Here is an 18,928-nt window from a genome sequence, read left to right on the forward strand (position 1 = left end):
GCCAGATTCTGTGTACAGATCTGTAGGCGCAGACCACCCCCCAACTCAAATTAGTTCGTTAAGAAAATCCCCAAACTCGGTTCCATGGGTGACTCTGGGTTATCTCTCTGCAGTAGCTTATTTTAAAGTTTTAAGTGTCTATACGTTTATCGCATTTATAAATTTTAAATTTATTGTTGTACATTGTTTTAAATGTTGTTTTTCCTTCTGGGATTGTAGCCCAAGTGTATTTTATAAGCTGGTCTCTGACCATAATAAATCATCTATCTATCTATCTATCTATCTATCTATCTATCTATCATCTATCTATCTATCTATCATCTATCTATCTACCTATCATCTATCTATCTATCTATCTATCTATCTATCTATCTATCTATCATCTATCATCTATCTATCATCTATCTATCTATCTATCTATCTATCATCTATCTATCTATCTATCTATCATCTATCATCTATCTATCTATCATCTATCATGTATCATCTATCTATCTATCTATCTATCTATCTATCTATCTATCATCTATCTATCTACCTATCATCTATCTATCTATCTATCTATCTATCTATCTATCATCTATCATCTATCTCTATCTATCTATCTATCTATCTATCATCTATCTATCATCTATCTATCTATCTATCTATCTATCTATATCTGTCTATCTATCATCTATCTATCATCTATCTATCATCTATCATGTATCATCTATCTATCTATCTATCTATCTATCTATCTATCTATCTATCTATCTATCTATCTATCATCATCTATCTATCTATCTATCTATCATCTATCTATCTATCTATCTATCTATCTATCTATCATCTATCTATCTATCTATCTATCTATCATCTATCTATCTATATCCCTGGAACCATCACTGACTGGAATCAGACCTGCACAATATAGTGGGGAAAGTGGAAAACAGCCTGTGAGTTCAACCACAAAACTGACTCTGGGCCACTTGCTACATCTAACTCTAACCTACCGCACAGGGTGGTTGTACAGTTCAGATTGTATAAGCTCCAGAGCTCTTTGGAGGGAGTTTGACTAATTGCTGAACCTGATCCAGTGCGTGGGGTCAGTCCTTAAACATTTAAAAAATCACTCAGATATATATATATATATATATATATATATATATATATATGCATTTTATTTATTTGTTAACATTCTTATATTACATCGGTAAACGTTTTCATATTACAGGACTTACTATAATATAATTTCCAACATGTATACAAAAATTATATACAAATTTTATATACCTAGAAAGAAAATGAAACAAACAAACAACAAAAAAGAACAAAGAGAAAAGACAAAAACAAATCTCCCCCAAATCATATGCATACCAACACACTAGACTTCCTGTCTATCCCGATGTATATTCCTTTTTTTACAAATGAATGTACTCTTATTATTGTATATTTCTTTACATTTTATCTAATACGTTCCTATGCTGTGTCAATATGTGCTCTTAGTCTTATTTCTCAACTCAGTCTCACTCCAGAGTCAATCAAATGCTAGCATGGATAGCAAACCTTTACCGTATTTTTGAACATATGTTTTATATCTATCCCACTTTTCCATAAACCTTTGTTTTGAATTGCCTCTCAGGGTATTTGTTAACTGTGCCATTTCAGCAAATTCTTGTAGCTTGTAATGCCAGTCTGTTATTGTCGGGGCTTCTTGTTCCTTCCACCCCTTTGCCACCAAAGTCCGAGCTGCGGCCGTTGCATATAAGAATACCTCCTTAAAGGCCTTTGGGATGTCCCTGTCAACAATGCTTAACAGAAATGCCTCTCAGATATATATATATTTAACTGTCTTACAAAATCTTTGACATTTAGGGCCAGGGGAAACTGCCACAGGGGGTGCTTCCTCCCCCACAGCATTTAAAGCTATATATTTGGGTGCTTAGAAATAAAGCGAATCCGCCTGGGTGGAAAAGCACATTCTCCTCTCCCCCTCAGTCTGCAGGCGCCTAAGGCACGTCATGCTGCAGGGGTCCATGAATCACAACAGAATGGCACCAGGCTCTCTGCAACGTATGACATTTCCGCTGGCCGATAGCCAGTGTTTTCCTTTTAACAATCTGACGCTCCACCCTGTCGGAGGATGCCCTGCCCAAAGGCAGATTCAGGACGTGAAACAACAGATTTGTTTTAGAATACGAGCCTTTCGGTGGTATGGAAAGGAAATGAATGTGAATCCCCAACTGCGCTTTCTGGAATGCCGGTGTTTACTTGTCCTTCGTAGATCAGGCATTCCTCCCATAAAACCCACCCCTTCTGGGTTGATTACTGTAGTTTTGGGACAACCTGCCCCAGTCAATGTTACATACCAGAGGTGGGGGGCAGGGAATTAAAAGGAGACAAAAACATTTGCTAGCATCTCTGGATTCTAGGTGCGGTATGAGCACAGCGCCTCTGAAGTGGCAGGTGCTGGAAGCAGGACAAAGCTGGATGCATTCTGGTGATAAATCCATAGCTGTCAACTTACAGATTTGAAAATAAGGGACCAGCGGCCTCGGAAAAAAGGGATCAGCAGCCAAAATAAGGGATTTTAGTCAGCCAGCTCTTTTCCTTTCCCCCATAACAGTCAATCGAAGGAGCCTCCAAAACAAATCCAAAAGCCCCCCCCCACGAGAACACCGCCCGCCATTGTACTCAACCAGCTCCTTTCCTTTTCCCCCACCATGTGCCCCCGCTCCAGACAGACCTTTTCCCTGGCAAGGGTGAGTGGGCCGTCAATGACATATCCATCCGATTCCGAGCACAGGTATGTTCAACTTCTGAGCCCCACCGAGCCAAAGGCAGAAAGCCCAGCCAGCAGCCAAACGAAGCCTCAAGAGGTGGTTCCCACAGCGCAGCAACCCGGCAAAGGGGATGCAGCAAGGAAAACCACTGTCACCTTTCCGCTGGGAAGCGCTGAGCAAAGTCGAGTCCCCAGGCAACGCGGCCGATTTGATCGGCACAAGGCATGCAAGCTCCACCCCCCCGTCGTTCTTAGACTCCTTATTGGGTGAGCAACGCAGCCAAGCAACACAGTTGGAGCCTCCCTCCTCCCTGGCCGGCAGGGAGGGAGGGAGAGGAGCTGCTTCCTTTGAAACCCGGGAAATTTAAGGGACATCATCAATAAGGGACAGCAGCGGGAAACGGCGCTGGGATAAGGGAGTTTCCCGCCAAATAAGGGACGGTTGACAGCTATGGATAAATCCCACAGAGGCATTTTTGAGTCCTCTGAGTGACATGCTAAAGAGGTGACAGTTTATATATACAGTATATATATATACAGTCATACCTTGGATCCCCAATGCCTTGCAAATAGAACATTGTGGCTCCTGAACGCAGCAAACCCGGAGGTGAGTGTTCTGATTTGCGAACGTTCTTGTGAACGTGGCTACTGGGGCTTCCAATTGGCTGCAAGAGCTTCCGGCAGCCCATTGGGAGCTGTGTCTTGGTTTCCGAACATTTTGGAAGTCAAACAGACTCCCGGAAGGGATTCCATTCGACTTCCGAGGTGCTACTGTAATTTTTATTAAATTTTCTGTTTTACAATTTAGAATACAGTGGTACCTCAGGTTACATACACTTCAGGTTACATACGCTTCAGGTTACAGACTCCGCTAACCCAGAAATAGTACCTTGGGTTAAAAACTTTGCTTCAGGATGAGAACAGAAATCATGCGGTGCTGGTGTGGTGGCAGTGGGAGGCCCCATTAGCTAAAGTGGTGCTTCAGGTTAAGAACAGTTTCAGGTTAAGAACGGACCTCCGGAACGAATTAAGTACTTAACCCGAGGTACCACTGTACTCATTTAAACATCCTTAAAATATCAATTCCTTCCCTTCTTCTCTTTCCATGGTTCATTTTGCATACCATAAATCCCTGCATATTTTACATAAACTAAACCATTCAGTATTCCATTATAGCATCCATCAAAACCTATTTACATTGTTGAACTTATCTTAACGCTGCCAATGTTTTAAGTGTACACCATATATTCAATAAACATTTTCCAGTCTTCTCTAAACGTATGTTTTTCTTCTTCTCTTATTCTATATGTTAGGTCCGCAAGCTGTGCATACTCCATCAGCTTAAGTTGCCATTCTTCTTTAGCTGAGACCTCGGTTGTTTTCCATTTTTGGGCTAACAAAACACAGGCTGCAGTAGTGGCATACATAAATAACCTTTTTTGACACCTGGGAATTTCCGTCTGAATTATCCCCAACAAAAAGGACTCTGTTTTCTTTTTTTGAAAAGTACTTTTAAACATTTTTTTCAGTTCACTATGGATTATTTCCCAATACTCTTCTACTCTTCTACTGGTCCACCACATATGAAAGGACGTTCCCTCAACCTTCTTGCATCTCCAGCACTTATCTGATTCTGTCTTATACATCTTAACAAGACTACAAGCTTTTAAAGTGTCCCTTTATAGCTGGCTGGCTGAGATGACTACCATGCTTCCTTTCAAATTCTTGTTTCCTTTTCAGCCTCCTTCAGCTCTCAGGTTGGTTGGAACCACTTCCCTGTCCATTGTAATACCTGAAATGTGTCTCTTCAGTCTCTCCCACCTGCTTAACACCCTGAGGACAGGAAAGACAATGACTGGGTAGCTGCATACCATCCAACATTTCTCTGATGAAAAGAGGGATGTCCTATTCAATGATGATGAGGATGATGTTTATATGTCACCCATTTGACTGGGCTGCCCCAGCTTCTCTAGGTGGCTTCTAACATATATAAAAGCATAATAAAACATTAAGCATTACAAAAACCTTCTATACAGGGCTGTCTGTTCTATAGTTACTTATAGCCCTTCCCCAGAGGGGATCGAAGGTGAATTCAAAGGTACGAGCTGTAGAAAAACTGTAAGATATCCTGTGCACACAGCAAAAGAAACTGACCAAGGGTTTGCTCTAGCTACCACAATTACAGCTATTCCTGAAATAACCCTGTTTGCTTTCCTTGGAGGAAAGCCTGGTCCATTTAAAGGGATGTTTTAGACCCAAACCATTAAAAGCATACAGTATTAGTGAACTTAATATATTTCGTAAGCTGGCAGTTATACCTTCTCGTAAACTAGCATGCTCAGATTTGTTAAAAAATGTATATATGAAAGGTAGATCTAAACACACGATGTGACCCAAATGAACAGCAGCTGGAGAAATGCTGGAATAAAGCAGAATTTCAAACGAAGGCGAATTAGCTATGGGTGAGAGAAGAATGGCGAGCAGAAATAGCCTTGCCTAGGGGGCAAAGTGTTGGTTGATACTTTGCTAAATTGAAGGTAGTTTGATATCCATGAAGCTCCAGTATTTCCACACACACCCTTCAGTCAAGACTTCTATCCGCTGCTTTTTTCCTAGAAGAGGTGCTGGAGTTCTTTTAGAATGACAATGGCACCCACCTGAGAGGTGCTGGAGCTGAGCTCAGCAGAGCCCTTGTTTCTATCACTGTGTCGGGGATGAATTGTAGGCAGTAATTAGGGACGCGGGTGGCGCTGTGGTCTAAACCACTGAGCCTCTTGGGCTTGCTGATTGGAAGGTCAGCGGTTCGAATCCCCACAATGGGGTGAGCTCCCATTGCTCTGTCCCAGCTCCTGCCAACCTAGCAGTTCAAAAGCACACCAGTGCAAGTAGATAAATAGGTACCACTGTGGCGGGTAGGTAAACAGCGTTTCCATGAGCTCTGGCTTCCATCACGGTGTTCCGTTGTGCCAGAAGTGGTTTAGTCATGCTGACCACATGACCAGGAAAGCTGTCTCTGGACAAATGCCGGCTCCCTCGGCCTGAAAATGAGATGAAAACCCCATAGTTGCCTTTGACTGGACTAAACCGTCCAGGGGTCCTTTACCTTTACCTTAAATGTGGTGTTTGGCTCTGCCTTCAAATGGCAGTAGAGTTTGCCAGTAACCTCACCAATTGTTTAGGCTCATAGCTGGGAGTTGTTGGTAGATGACAAATGCCTTTGAAAACAACCACATCACTACCAGAGTGCTAATAATCAAAGTTAGTCCACTGTGCAGAAGCAACACGGAGAAACTGTCAGAGGGATTAATATGTGGATTCCTAGGAAGCTGTCATGCATGTTATTTATTTATACGAGAATCCAATTTAATCCAGGGGGGAAGGGAGAATTAGTATGGATGCTAATGGGGTTTCCACCAAATTTATAGCTTTGCAACTTACTGAAAAACGTCTTTTCTGGCTTTTTTTGGAAGTTTACATTTTGACTTCTTGCACCAGCATTAATGTTAGTTTTAATTTTAAGCAAGTGGAATGAAAAACAGGAGGGGGTTGTGTGAAAAGCTGCTGCTTTGGTTTCTGTACAGTTTAGCATCCTTATGCATCTAGACTAAGCAAGGTCAGAATGATCCATGTGGAGCTGCTCCTGGAAAACTCACATGAGTGGAGCAGCAGCCCAAGGCATTTAGCGGACTGAGGTGGAACCAAAATCCCACCCCACCCAGCTAGAGCCAATACTTTCAAACAAGGGTGGTGAACTGTTTCTCTCTGGCAGGCTAGATACTCCCCCCCCCCCCTCCATGAACCCACTTTGACAGGGTGGGTGGGGCCACCCGCCTGCCAATCACCTGATGTCATTAGGACATCAGAAGAGAACATCAAAAATACTTCCCTGTATACCTGAAGCAGCGTCTCTCCACCCCCATCTTTCAGTCCAGACAATGAGGTCCAGTTCCACGGTCCTTCTGGCAGTTCCCTCACTGAGAGAAGTGAAGTTACAGGTGACCAGACAGAGGGTCTTCTTGGTGGCGGCACCCTCCCTGTGGAACGCCCTCCCATCAGATGTTAAGGAGATAGAAGACATCTGATGGCAGTTTTTAATATTTTATGTTTTACTGCGGTTTTATAAGATGCCCAGAGTGGATTGGGCAACCCAATCAGATTGGTGACATATGTTGTTGTTGTTGTTCTTATCCCTGTAACTGCCCATAATCTGATCATCTGTTTTGGCAAGTCCCCCTTGAAAGCATACTGTCAGTGCTAATCAACTGTTTTTTTAAAAAAAGTTTTAAAAGCCAGGCATCACCCCCTGCCTCCATCTGTCCCCTTAGCCCAGTGCAACGTCAGGTAGGTTGCTTCAGAGTGCTGTATGGCGGGCTCTGTTCTCGCTGAACTCAACCCTTGGGTCATGCAGCCCTGTCTTCTTTATTGTGTCCCGTTTCCTCCTGAAACGCTTCTGGGAGCGATGGGAGGAAATTGATGTTGGAACCTAATAGAGAGCGCATAGTTGCAACCTATGTTTTATTACTAAATGCCGGTTAGATCTCACCCACTCAAACATGCCACAAAATCGCTTTTGAATATATACTGCATCTATATATGGAAAATCCAGGATTTAATTGGTTGATTATAATTTTATCCCAATCTTCCACCAAGATGCCCAGGTGAGCAAGGTACCTGTGGTTCTCCCCCTCCCTGTTTTATTTTCATAGCAACGGTCCTGTGTGGGGTAGGTTAGGCTCCGATCATCGTTGCAAGATATTTTCAGATTCACAGATTCACCAAAATCCCCTTCCTGCAATATGTGCTTCTTGCTGATAACCAGCCCTATCATCTATTTAAAGGCTTCATGTTTTCTGATTAGTAAAAATCGCCTGATTTTGAATCATATCCTTTTGCTACTGCCAACTGCAGTTATCTGATGGGTTGCAACTTTCATATGCTTCTGAGCTGCCTTCCTTGCAAAGAAAGAAAGAAAGAAAGAAAGAAAGAAAGAAAGAAAGAAAGAAAGAAAGAAAGAACGGACCCCAGCTTGCCAAACTTGCAGAAGCCGGTCAATAATTGCTGAGGGATTTTAAAATCTCCAAGCTCTAACAATAGCACATTTCCCAGCCAGCACGTTCTTAGTTAAGATTCTACTTTGTTTCCTGTTGCAGCAAGGCCTCTTGTTATTTCCTTAGCCTGCTCATTAGAGCTTGCTAACTTAATGAAACTGGGTTTCACCCAAAAAAAGGGGGGGGGGGGACAGAAATATTGGGCTTTATGTAGGAAATAGGCTCTTGGTTATCCTGAGCTACCTAAAGACCTGTGAAATTTCACAGATGAGGTGGAGGGTTGGGGGTGCTTCTGATGTTGGCCCTTCCCCATTCCCCAGCCTCTGTGGTTTGAATCATTCCAACCTCCTAACTCTTGGCCAGGGTGGGAAACTTCCTCTGTTCTTTATTCAGTGGTCTGTGTTTGCCTGAGCTTGAGTCTGGACTAAGTATTTTGAGCCCTTATGTTCTGATTCGATACATGATATCCAATCACAGAACATTTCAGGGTTTGGGCCTTTGCCATTGGCCCTTAAACTCTGAGTCATGATTCGTGGCTTGGAAGTTTAGACAGCCAATCACGTTGGGAGTGGGAGTGGCCCAGGCCTTCAGAAACATATATAAGCAGTTGCTTTGCCCCTGTTGTCCAGTTCTGTTAGTTCAATAGAGGTTCTTACTGTTATCACTGTGTCTTGCCTCGTGGGAACACACCTACATTTCAAATGGAGTGCTCATTCCTAGCTCCAGTTGGTACAACAGCTACAGCCCAACCTGGACAAAGATGGGCTCTCCACAATGATTCATGCATTGGTCACTTCATGTTGAGATTGAGGTAATGTTCTCTGTGTGGGGCTGCCTTAGTGCTTGGTTCAGAAACTGCAGCCAGTACAGAGTGAGTGCTGTGGCTAGAGTACCGAGTTGTACACCTACCCTTACTTAAGCCGCACTGGTTGCTTACCTATTAGCTACTGAGCCAAGTTCGGGGTTTTACTGTTGACAGATAAAACTCTAAACCACTTGAGATGAGGATAGCAGGAAGACCTCCCAGATTCTCCAAATGCCTTTATTTTCGACTGACAGTCCCAGATTTACAGAAGCCATCCCAGTTTCTGATTTGATCTTGGACTGTCCAACTTTTCCTTAGGACACCCCAATTTTCACTGGAGAAATATTGGAGGGTATGGAGTTATGCAACCCCTGAGCCAAGGCAGCCCTGTATAGTTCTATTACGTTTTTTATAGATGTTGGGAGCTGCCCAAAGTGGCTGGGGCAACCCAGAAAGATGTGCGGGGTATAGATAATAAAATACAGTGGTACCTCGGGTTACATACACTTCAGGTTACAGACGCTTCAGGTTACAGACTCCGCTAACCCAGAAATAGTACCTCGGGCGAAGAACTTTGCTTCAGGATGAGAACAGAAATTGTGCCCTGGCGGCGCGGCGGCAGTGGGAGGCCCCATTAGCTAAAGTGGTGCTTCAGGTTAAGAACAGTTTCAGGTTAAGAACGGACCTCTGGAACGAATTAAGTTCTTAACCCGAGGTACCACTGTAATAATCTTGCAGATCTAACTTATAAAATAACAGAGCAAGAAGAAGATTTGTTTAAAGAAGATTGGAAAATGTTTATTGAATACACGGGGGAAGTTGTGTACACTTGAAAACGTTGGCAGCATTAAGATAAATTCAACAGTGTAAATAAGTTTTGATGGAAGTAATAATGGAATACTGAATGTTTCAGTTTATATAAAATAAGCAGGGGTTTACGCTATGCAAAATGAACCACGGAAAGGAAAGAAAGGAAGTCATTGATATTTTAAGGTTGTTTAAATGAATATTCTAAATTGTAAAATATATATAAATGGAATAGGATGTCCCTATTTTCATCAGAGAAATGTTGGAGGGTATACAGACTCTATTTTCCAGGGACAGTCCCGGATTTACAGAAGCAGTCCTGGTTTCTGATCCGATCCTGGAATGTCCCGCTTTCCCGTAGGACGTCCCTATTTTCTTCGGAGAAATGTTGTAGAGTATGACCTCCTCCTCTGCTACAGGTCAAATTGGCCTTGACAATCAGCAGAGGAGAACCTAATGATCCTCTCTTGGCCTGCAGATGGCCATCTGGAAAACTCTGAGGCTGCTTCAGCTGTAGCACCAACCCTCTGGAACACTCCCCCAAAGGAAATTGGGGAAGCCCCATCCACTGGATATTTTATATGTCTCATCCTGTGGATTTGGCGAAAAAGATGGAAGGGAAAGACAGTCTGTCATGGAGCTGGCAGCTGTGATGAGTTTAGGACAGAGATGGGGGACATGCAGCCCTCCATATATATTTTAGGCTACAACTCTTCTCATGCTTGGCTCCTGGCCTTGCTGCCTGAGGCTGATGGGGATTGGAGTCCAGCAACATACGGAGGGCCATAGATAACACTTCCCTGGCCCTGGGAGTCTTAAAATGATATGGTTGGTGCCAGTGGCGTAGCGTGGGGGGTGCAGGGGGGCCGGCCGCACCGGGCGCAACATCTGGGGGGGGGGGCGCTCGCACTCGCAGCTCTCTGCCGCTACCTGGCTCACTCACTCTCTCTCACTGCAGTGCTGGCTGTGCGAATCCGATCCGAGCCGCCGGGTCGCCGCCCACTGTGGAGGGGAGGGTGCCAGGCGTGCGGTGCGGAGCGGAGAGAGAGCGAGGGACTATCTGGGGGAGGGACAGTGCAGCGGGGGGGGGCGCAAATTACTTGCCTTGCCCCAGGTTAGGGGGCGCAAATTACTTGCCTTGCCCTGGGTGCTGACAACCCATGCTACGCCACTGGTTGGTGCCCAGCCGCCTAAGGAAGTTGCAGCCCATGCAGGAATATCACGGAGATGGACCTCAGCAGTTGGTGATCCACACACGTTCTGCATCTGCACCTCCAGCAAATGAGTCTGGCAACTTGCTTTGTCCTCAAAGTGCCTTTCAATCCTGCCGTTTTCAACAGAAGTTGCAAAGTGTTTTTGCAGACGGTGTGCAAACATTATTCCTGCGGGAGGCCTCCGCCGAAACGCTTTCCAGCTCTCCTGACACAATTTTTTTACATGCCAGCTTTAAATGGCTTTACGCTAGGAAGGGAGCGGGGAGGGAAGTGGAAGAATTAACGCGTAAGGACTTTGGCCTGCAGCCCACTGCTTGCTCGCTCGATTCAGAGTAAGGGACTGAACGCAGGCTGGCTGGCTGGCTGCACTGTGCAAGGTTGCTGATGAGAGTGCCTGGGAGAGGGGGAAGCGGGGATGGAGGCAAGTCGTTCCAGTGTTGAAAGGTATCTCTGAAATGAAACAAGCTCTCTTTCATTGCCCAGGTTGAGGTGACCTTGTCTGATCCGCCTGGCACCTTGGGAGCTCAGAGGAGCCGCCGTTTGGCTAACAGCCCGGCAGGCAGAACTCATGCAAGGGCGTTCTTTGCCGGAACCATGAGTGGCATAATAAACACACAGATTTCAGAAGTTTGCTGCTCCAAACTCCCTGCGGCAGCTGCACCAGGTACAGAAGTACTGTACGAGGGGAAGGGACACCTGAACAGGAATTAGCAGTGGCAGTGGTTTGCCGGTGTCACTGCCTGTGTAGCACAAAAGCAAGGGACGTGGGTGGTGTTGTGGTCTAAACCACTGAGCCTCTTGGGCTTGCCGATCGGAAGGTCAGCGTTTCGAATCCCCGCAACGGGGTGAGCTTCCTGTTGCTCTGTCCCAGCTCCTGCCAACCTAGCAGTTCAAAAGCACACCAGTGCAAGTAGATAAATAGGTACCGCTGCAACGGGAAGGTAAACGGCGTTTCTGTGCGCTGCTCTGGTTGCCGTCATGGTGTTCCGTTGCTCTTTAGTCATGCTGGCCACATGACCTGGAAAGCTGTCTGTGGACAAACGCTGGCTCCCTCGGCCTGAAGCGAAATGAGCACCGCAACCCCACAGTCGCCTTTGATTGGACTTAACCATCCAGGCGGTCCTTTACCTTTACCTTTTAGCACAAAAGCAGTCATTAAATTCAAGGAGACCTTTTAATAAGCCAGCCTCAATTTCCCTTTCAACGGTGATTTATTGTTCAACGGTGGAGTGGAGGGAAATGGCAGAATTAATCGCTCATACCCTCTGACATTTCTCCAATGAAAATAGGGACGTCCTATTCCATAATAATAACAATAATAATTTTATTCTTTATACCCTGTCCATCTGAATGGGTGGCCCCAGCCACTCTGGGCTGCTTCCAACATATAGTAAAACACAATAAAATATTAAAAATCTTTCCTATACAGGGCTGCCTTCAAATGTCTTCTAAAGGTTGTATAGTTACTTGTCTCCTTGGCTCAGGGGTCACATAATTCCATACCAGCGAACATTTCTCCAATGAAAATAGGGACGTCCTAAGGAAAAGCGGGACATTCTGGGATCAAATCAGAAACTGGGACGGCTTCTGTAAATCCGGGACTGTCCCTGGAAAATAGGGACACTTAGAGGGCCTGCATTTTGTGCCTGAATATTCCAAAACATCCACTGTCTTCCTGTCAATTTGGTCAAATCCTTAAAAGGTCTGCATATCACTTCCTTCACCAGCCCAAGCCTTCCCCAGAAAGGCAACTTGCTAGACTAGGGGTCAGCAAACGTTTTCAGCAGGGGGCCGGTCTACTGTCCCTCAGAGCTTGTGGGGGGCCGGACTATATTTTGGCGGGGGGAAATGAACGAATTCCTATGGCCCACAAATAACCCAGAGATGCATTTTAAATAAAAGCACACATTCTACTCATGTAAAAACACACTGATTCCCAGACTGTCCACGGGCCGGATTTAGAAGGCGATTGGGCCGGATCTGGCCCCCAGGCCTTAGTTTGCCTACTCATGTGCTAGACTATGAATGGTTTTATGAATGTATTTGTTCACGCTACCATAGACTTGTCTGGTACCCAGATCAGTTTGTTTACATTCGGTGGGTTAGTTAATTAAATAAATAAATAAATAAAAAACAGAGGAGAAATGATCCCAATTGTTTTTTCTAAAGGCGGTGGGGCAGGGGGGCGGGAATCCAAATGTTATTTGACAGCAAAAAGAAAATGCTCTGCTAGAATGTTCTCCCTGTCACTTTCTAAACTGAAGCACGTCGATCCATTTTCTTTAGCCAAACAACTTCAGTGGTGATTTTGCTGTCTTTGAGGTCTGGTAACCTTCAGATAATGATTTATGGCAGTAATTAAAACGTCTGTGTAGGATCAGGATGGAATTGATTGATTGTCTATGCAGTGGCCTAACAATAGCAGTTGTGTATCTTCTTGGTTCGTTTGCCTAATGCATTTCCAGGAGAATCGGTATGGCTCAGGGACTGTTTTTAGCACAGATGTTGCCTTTCCAATTTTATCCGGGCATTAATCCTTTTTTTAAGAGCCTCTGTTTTACTAAACACAAGCAGAGGACATTGTTGGCTCCGACACACCACTGCCCAATTTACTGTGGCATAAAGATTTTGTGAGTCAGGGGCCATTTGGTCAAGGGATGCAAGAAGCAGATTCAAAAGTAGATGAAACCCTGGGGGAATAATGCAGTTTTACACAGCACGACATTTCTTAATATATTAAGTGGGAGGGGGGGGAAAGCCCCACCCCTGCAGTCTTCATGAATCCCCCATAGGGAACTCAAAATCCTCTTCCGCCCTCAAGCCATGCCCTTTTAATTCTGTTTGGCTCCAGTTTACATTTGGGGGAAAGGAAATGCAGCTCTAGATGCAGTTCAGATTTTCCTCCAAACTCTGTGGTTGATGATTTGCCACCTTGTTTTAAGCAAAACCTGTGTCTATGCCATTCAAGGCTTTCATAGAATCATAGAGTTGGAAGAGACCACAAGGGCCATCGAGTCCAACCCCCTGCCAAGCAGGAAACACCATCAGAGCACTCCTGACATATGGTTGTCAAGCCTCTGCTTAAAGACCTCCAAAGAAGGAGACTCCACCACACTCCTTGGCAGCAAATTCCACTGTCGAACAGCTCTTACTGTCAGGAAGTTCTTCCTAATGTTTAGGTGGAATCTTCTTTCTTGTAGTTTGGATCCATTGCTCCGTGTCCGCTTCTCTGGAGCAGCAGCAGAAAACAACCTTTCTCCCTCCTCTATGTGACATCCTTTTATATATTTGAACATGGCTATCATATCCCCCCTTAACCTCCTCTTCTCCAGGCTAAACATGCCCAGCTCCCTTAGCCGTTCCTCATAAGGCATCGTTTCCAGGCCTTTGACCATTTTGGTTGCCCTCCTCTGGACACGTTCCAGTTTGTCAGTGTCCTTCTTGAACTGTGGTGCCCAGAACTGGACACAGTACTCCAGGTGAGGTCTGACCAGAGTAGAATACAGTGGCACTATTACTTCCCTTGATCTAATAGAATCATAGAAGAGCTTTCAAACTCTTGTGTGCAGTCTGGGGAAAGGAGGGGAGGCTGAACATTGTGGTCCCGTAAAAAAATATCAATGACATGCAAACAAGTATGAGAGCGCAGACTGTTAATGCACAACTAAACATAGCTCCGAATGGGCTTGGTAAAGCCTATTCCAATCCCAGGCCTGCTGCTGTCCATTTCTTCAGCCAGAGTCAGGAGACGATGTCAGGCTGTTCCAAAAATTTATACTGAATGGGATTTTGTATTTAAAAAAACATATTTCAGTCTTGTAGATCTTTTAGCTAAATTTTAAATGCCAAGTTTTTAAAAATTAAAATAATTTACTATTTAAATGTGTGTCTAATGTAAAGGTTAAAAATTCGCTATCTTGTGATTTTAAAGTGCTCCTTTTGAGTTTATTTCCCCAGTGAAAATTCCTTTAAAAAGCAAAGTTCATAATGCTCAACTTTATTACAAGATGAGTGCCATTTCTCCCAGAAGTCCTTCCCTGGTTTAGAATGTTAAATGGAATTCTGTACATGCACAGTCCACACTGAGAAGGGAAGGAGACGAGGTCAGCCTCTTTGAAGGTGGATACCCAGAGTTCTTTAATATTAACCCCATAGTCTCATTGAAACTGTTGTTGTTTGCTGTGCATCTGTAGGCTTGTTCACTCGTTGCACCCGACACAGGTACACGCTGTCTGTACAAGCGTTTGTGTGAAAGAGTGAACACTTGTTGATTTGCATGGTTCAGCTATTGTGGACAGAAGTATGCAGACTGCACATGCCTTGAATATTACATGTGAAAAACTGTAAGAGTGTATAGCGCAAGTGTTGTGTACACAGGTAAAAAGATTGTACATGGACAGAACGTAATGTGGGAACGCTGGCTTTTTGTGGGTGCATCTAGAAGAGTTATTTAGTGTGACGCTCTCATTGATTGCCACAAATTTACATGACCAAACTACCAAACTAAGCAGCCTTTAGTTTGATAAGTATTTAAAAAGGTAAAGGTAAAGGTACCCCTGCCCGTACGGGCCAGTCTTGACAGACTCTAGGGTTGTGCACCCATCTCACTCAAGAGGCCGGGGGCCAGCACTGTCCGGAGACACTTCCGGGTCACGTGGCCAGCGTGACAAAGCTGCTCTGGCGAGCCAGAGCCGCACACGGAACGCCGTTTACCTTCCCGCTAGTAAGCGGTCCCTATTTATCTACTTGCACCCGAGAGTGCTTTCAAACTGCTAGGTTGGCAGGCGCTGGGACTGGACAACGGGAGTGCACTCCGCCGCGGGGATTCGAAACGCCAACCTTTCGATCGGCAAGCCCTAGGCGTTGAGGCTTTTACCCACAGCGCCACCCGCGTCCCACTTTATAAGTACCGGTATTTACTCTGGGTCAATTATCTTCATTGCAAATATTTTGCGCAGTTGCTGTCCTCCATGCAGATAGAAAACCCTCTCCTGCCCCTGGATGTTTTGTTGGAATGAGAGTTTTTCCCAAGCAGCTCTGTATCCTGGCTGGCGTTGTGGGGTGGATACAGACAGGGGTCACAGGAGTTCAAAGGCAAGCGGATAACATGAATGTTATCATGGCAGCGTTCATGTGCATATGTGTCCATGTCAGGAGCAGCTAGGGAATATTTAGAAACCATAAACTTTTCCCAAAGCTGTGCTCATGAAGCTCATAAATACTGCGCCAACTCCAAATTAAGCTGTGGGGAGTTCACCCGTAACAAATCCAAGTGCTCCTTGACATAAAACGCTTCCACTTCAGGCATACAAAATCAGAATGTCAAACAAAATCTAGCTCAGAGCCTTCTCTCCAACATGCTAGTTATGTATGTGTAGGAAATATGTTACGTTGGAAATCATTTGATCCCCCAATGGGACACTTCAACAACAGGTGGTTCATGTGAGACTCATTTGTTTGAAGTTTTACCGATGCCTGTATTTTTTCAGTATTCTGAAAACCCAGGTTCAAGAAGAATTCAAGAAGAATTAAATTATTTAACTGAAATAAATTATGCAAACAAATAGTCTATGCACATATTCCCTCCCCCCCCCCAATTTTGCATAACTGGTTCTGCTTTTATTAGTCATGGGAAGGAGCTAGAAGCTACGCAGAACACGGAAATTCCACGCACCAGGAGTATCTCTCTGGCTTCAGTGATTTTTTCCCAAGCAGTTAAAAAAAAGGTAGAGGTAAAGGACTCTGGATGGTTAAGTCCAGTCTAATGCGAGTATGAGGTTTCGGCGCTCATCTTGCTTTCAGGCCAAGGGAGCCAGCATTTGTCCACAGACAGCTTTCCGGATCATGTGGCCAGCAGGACTAAACTGCTTCTGGTGCAACGGGACACCGTTACGGAAACCAGAGCGCACAGAGACGCCGTTTACCTTCCTGCCACAGCAGTATCTATTTATCTACTCACACTGGCATGCTTTCAAACTGCTAGGTTGGCAGGAGCTGAGACAGAGCAACAGGAGCTCACACAGTTGCAGGGATTCTAACCGCTGATCTTCTGATCGACACGCCCAGGAGGCTCAGTTGTTTAGACCACAGAGCCACCCATGTCCCCTACAGGAATACGTGGGGCTTATATGGGAAGAGATTCTCTCTGACAATTTTCAGTTCTCTGTAGTTCTAAGACCTTGACTCTAGGATGCTGAATTCTAGGTGCCGGGTACCAAATGTTCCACAAATTATCCACTGAACTGTTCAGTTTCCTGAAATCAAGGGGCGAAATTGCTTAGGACTCAAAGGGGCTTCTCATATCTAGGATGCTGCTACATGGTATATTTATTGTTCAGATGTGCAATATCAAGCTCAAATGTGTGTGTGTATATAATAATACAGTTAAGAGTGTGGGAATCAGTTGTGATCTTTAGGCCACTACTGGTGGAATGATCTCACTTAGGGCGATGGGATTATTCTGGAGTAAATTATATTAGAGTTATAGCCGGTGCTAATTTTCTCATAAAGAGCCATTTGTATGGTGCTTTCCTTTCTTTTCATGAAATTGATTTGGCTAGCAGCGGGTGGCTTTTGAAGCTGGCCGGTTGCTTGTAAAGACATAATACGTTATGGTGATTTCAGAAAATTCTCAGCATTCTTACAGGAGAAAGTTTATAAATGCACAGCAGCTGCCCAGCTGCCATGGACCTGATATCCTTGTTGCCCTCTGGACGTCTTCTGAGCCAATCTGTCGGCGGCGGTGTGTTTACAGAGTACGAACTTCACTTTGTAATCCACAGCAGACCCTTTCATATCAATAGACTGCCGATGTTCCAAGGCTGTCTCTTATCTTTCGGCAAGCATGTCGATAACAAGTGTGAGAAAGGAAAATCGTGCTTCACAAGCTGGAAAAGGAAGGCAATTGTTCTGTTACAAAGACGCAGAGCTAATTTTTAAAACATACGTCTCTTTAGACTGTTGAAGAAGAACAAACAAGAAATTCGCAGATGGGAACTTGCCAGTGCATGAGGGGGTGCAAGATTTTTCCCCTCCTCCACGGTGAATGTATCTAGATTTTTGGTTCGTAGTAAGGGAATGTTCACAGTAAGATGTCTAATCAGCGATAGCCCTTCTGTTCCAGAATTTGTGGTCTGTGAAGGAGTGAAGGGAGGCTACAAATCTGCATGTCTGCAATTTTACAGTGCAGTGGGGAAGTGGTGGGAGAGGGTTTTGCTATCTGATGCAAACAGAAACCTCTAGATCTCTGAGTGCCTTTTATTTTAATGCACAAGTTAGAAAAATGCAAATAGCATCCATGGGGTTGGTGATGAGGACAGGGGCGCACACTGTGATCAAAGTAGGCATGAAGGGAGAATTTAACTCTTCCCTGTTGCAGTCTTGAGTAACAGCCTTCCTTGAGGCTAGTATTTTGGGGGACATCTATTGGCTCCAATGGGTAATTCCCCCTTCCCAACACAAATACCAAGTTTCATTGGAGGAATCTTCTTCAAAACTGCAACAGGGGATAAAATAAATCTACCATCCAGGCCAGAGGTCTGACCATTATCAGTCTCCCTCAGCTGATGCTATTTGCATTGAAAAATCCTAAGCATTAAACATAAAGATGAGTCTAATTTCACATCTAGCCTGACCTTCAATTTCTCCATTGTTGTTGTTGTTGTTGTCTGAGCAAGCTCCTAGCCCACACTGTTATGGAGAAGAAGCTGTGAAATGAATGAGAATGCTTACTGAGGGTTCAGAAAGTGGAAATAGGATTCCCAGTGAGGTCCACAATTTCTGATATTTTAAGAGATTATGGCTGGAAGGATGGGAGGGAGGTGATGGTAGCAAACACAGTGGCAGGTTTGGGCTTGTTGGGGGACAGCTGATCTGGGTCTCAGCTGTATGACATCATCATTATGAGACTCCATCCTTTTAACTGTTGCCTATCATAAGCCTGGGACGCGGGTGGCGCTGTGGGTTAAAGCCTCAGTGCCTAGGGCTTGCTGATCGAAAGGTCGGCGGTTCGAATCCCCGCGGCGGGGTGCGCTCCCGCTGTTCGGTCCCAGCGCCTGCCAACCTAGCAGTTCGAAAGCACCCCTGGGTGCAAATAGATAAATAGGGACCGCTTGCTAGCGGGAAGGTAAACGGCGTTTCCGTGTGCGGCTCTGGCTCGCCAGAGCAGCGATGTCACGCTGGCCACGTGACCCGGAAGTGTCTCCGGACAGCGCTGGCCCTTGGCCTCTTTGAGTGAGATGGGCGCACAACCCTAGAGTCTGTCAAGACTGGCCCGTACGGGCAGGGGTAC

The sequence above is a fragment of the Podarcis tiliguerta genome, assembly GCF_965153285.1.
Source record: "Podarcis tiliguerta genome assembly, chromosome: 1".
Classification (NCBI taxonomy): domain Eukaryota; kingdom Metazoa; phylum Chordata; class Lepidosauria; order Squamata; family Lacertidae; genus Podarcis; species Podarcis tiliguerta.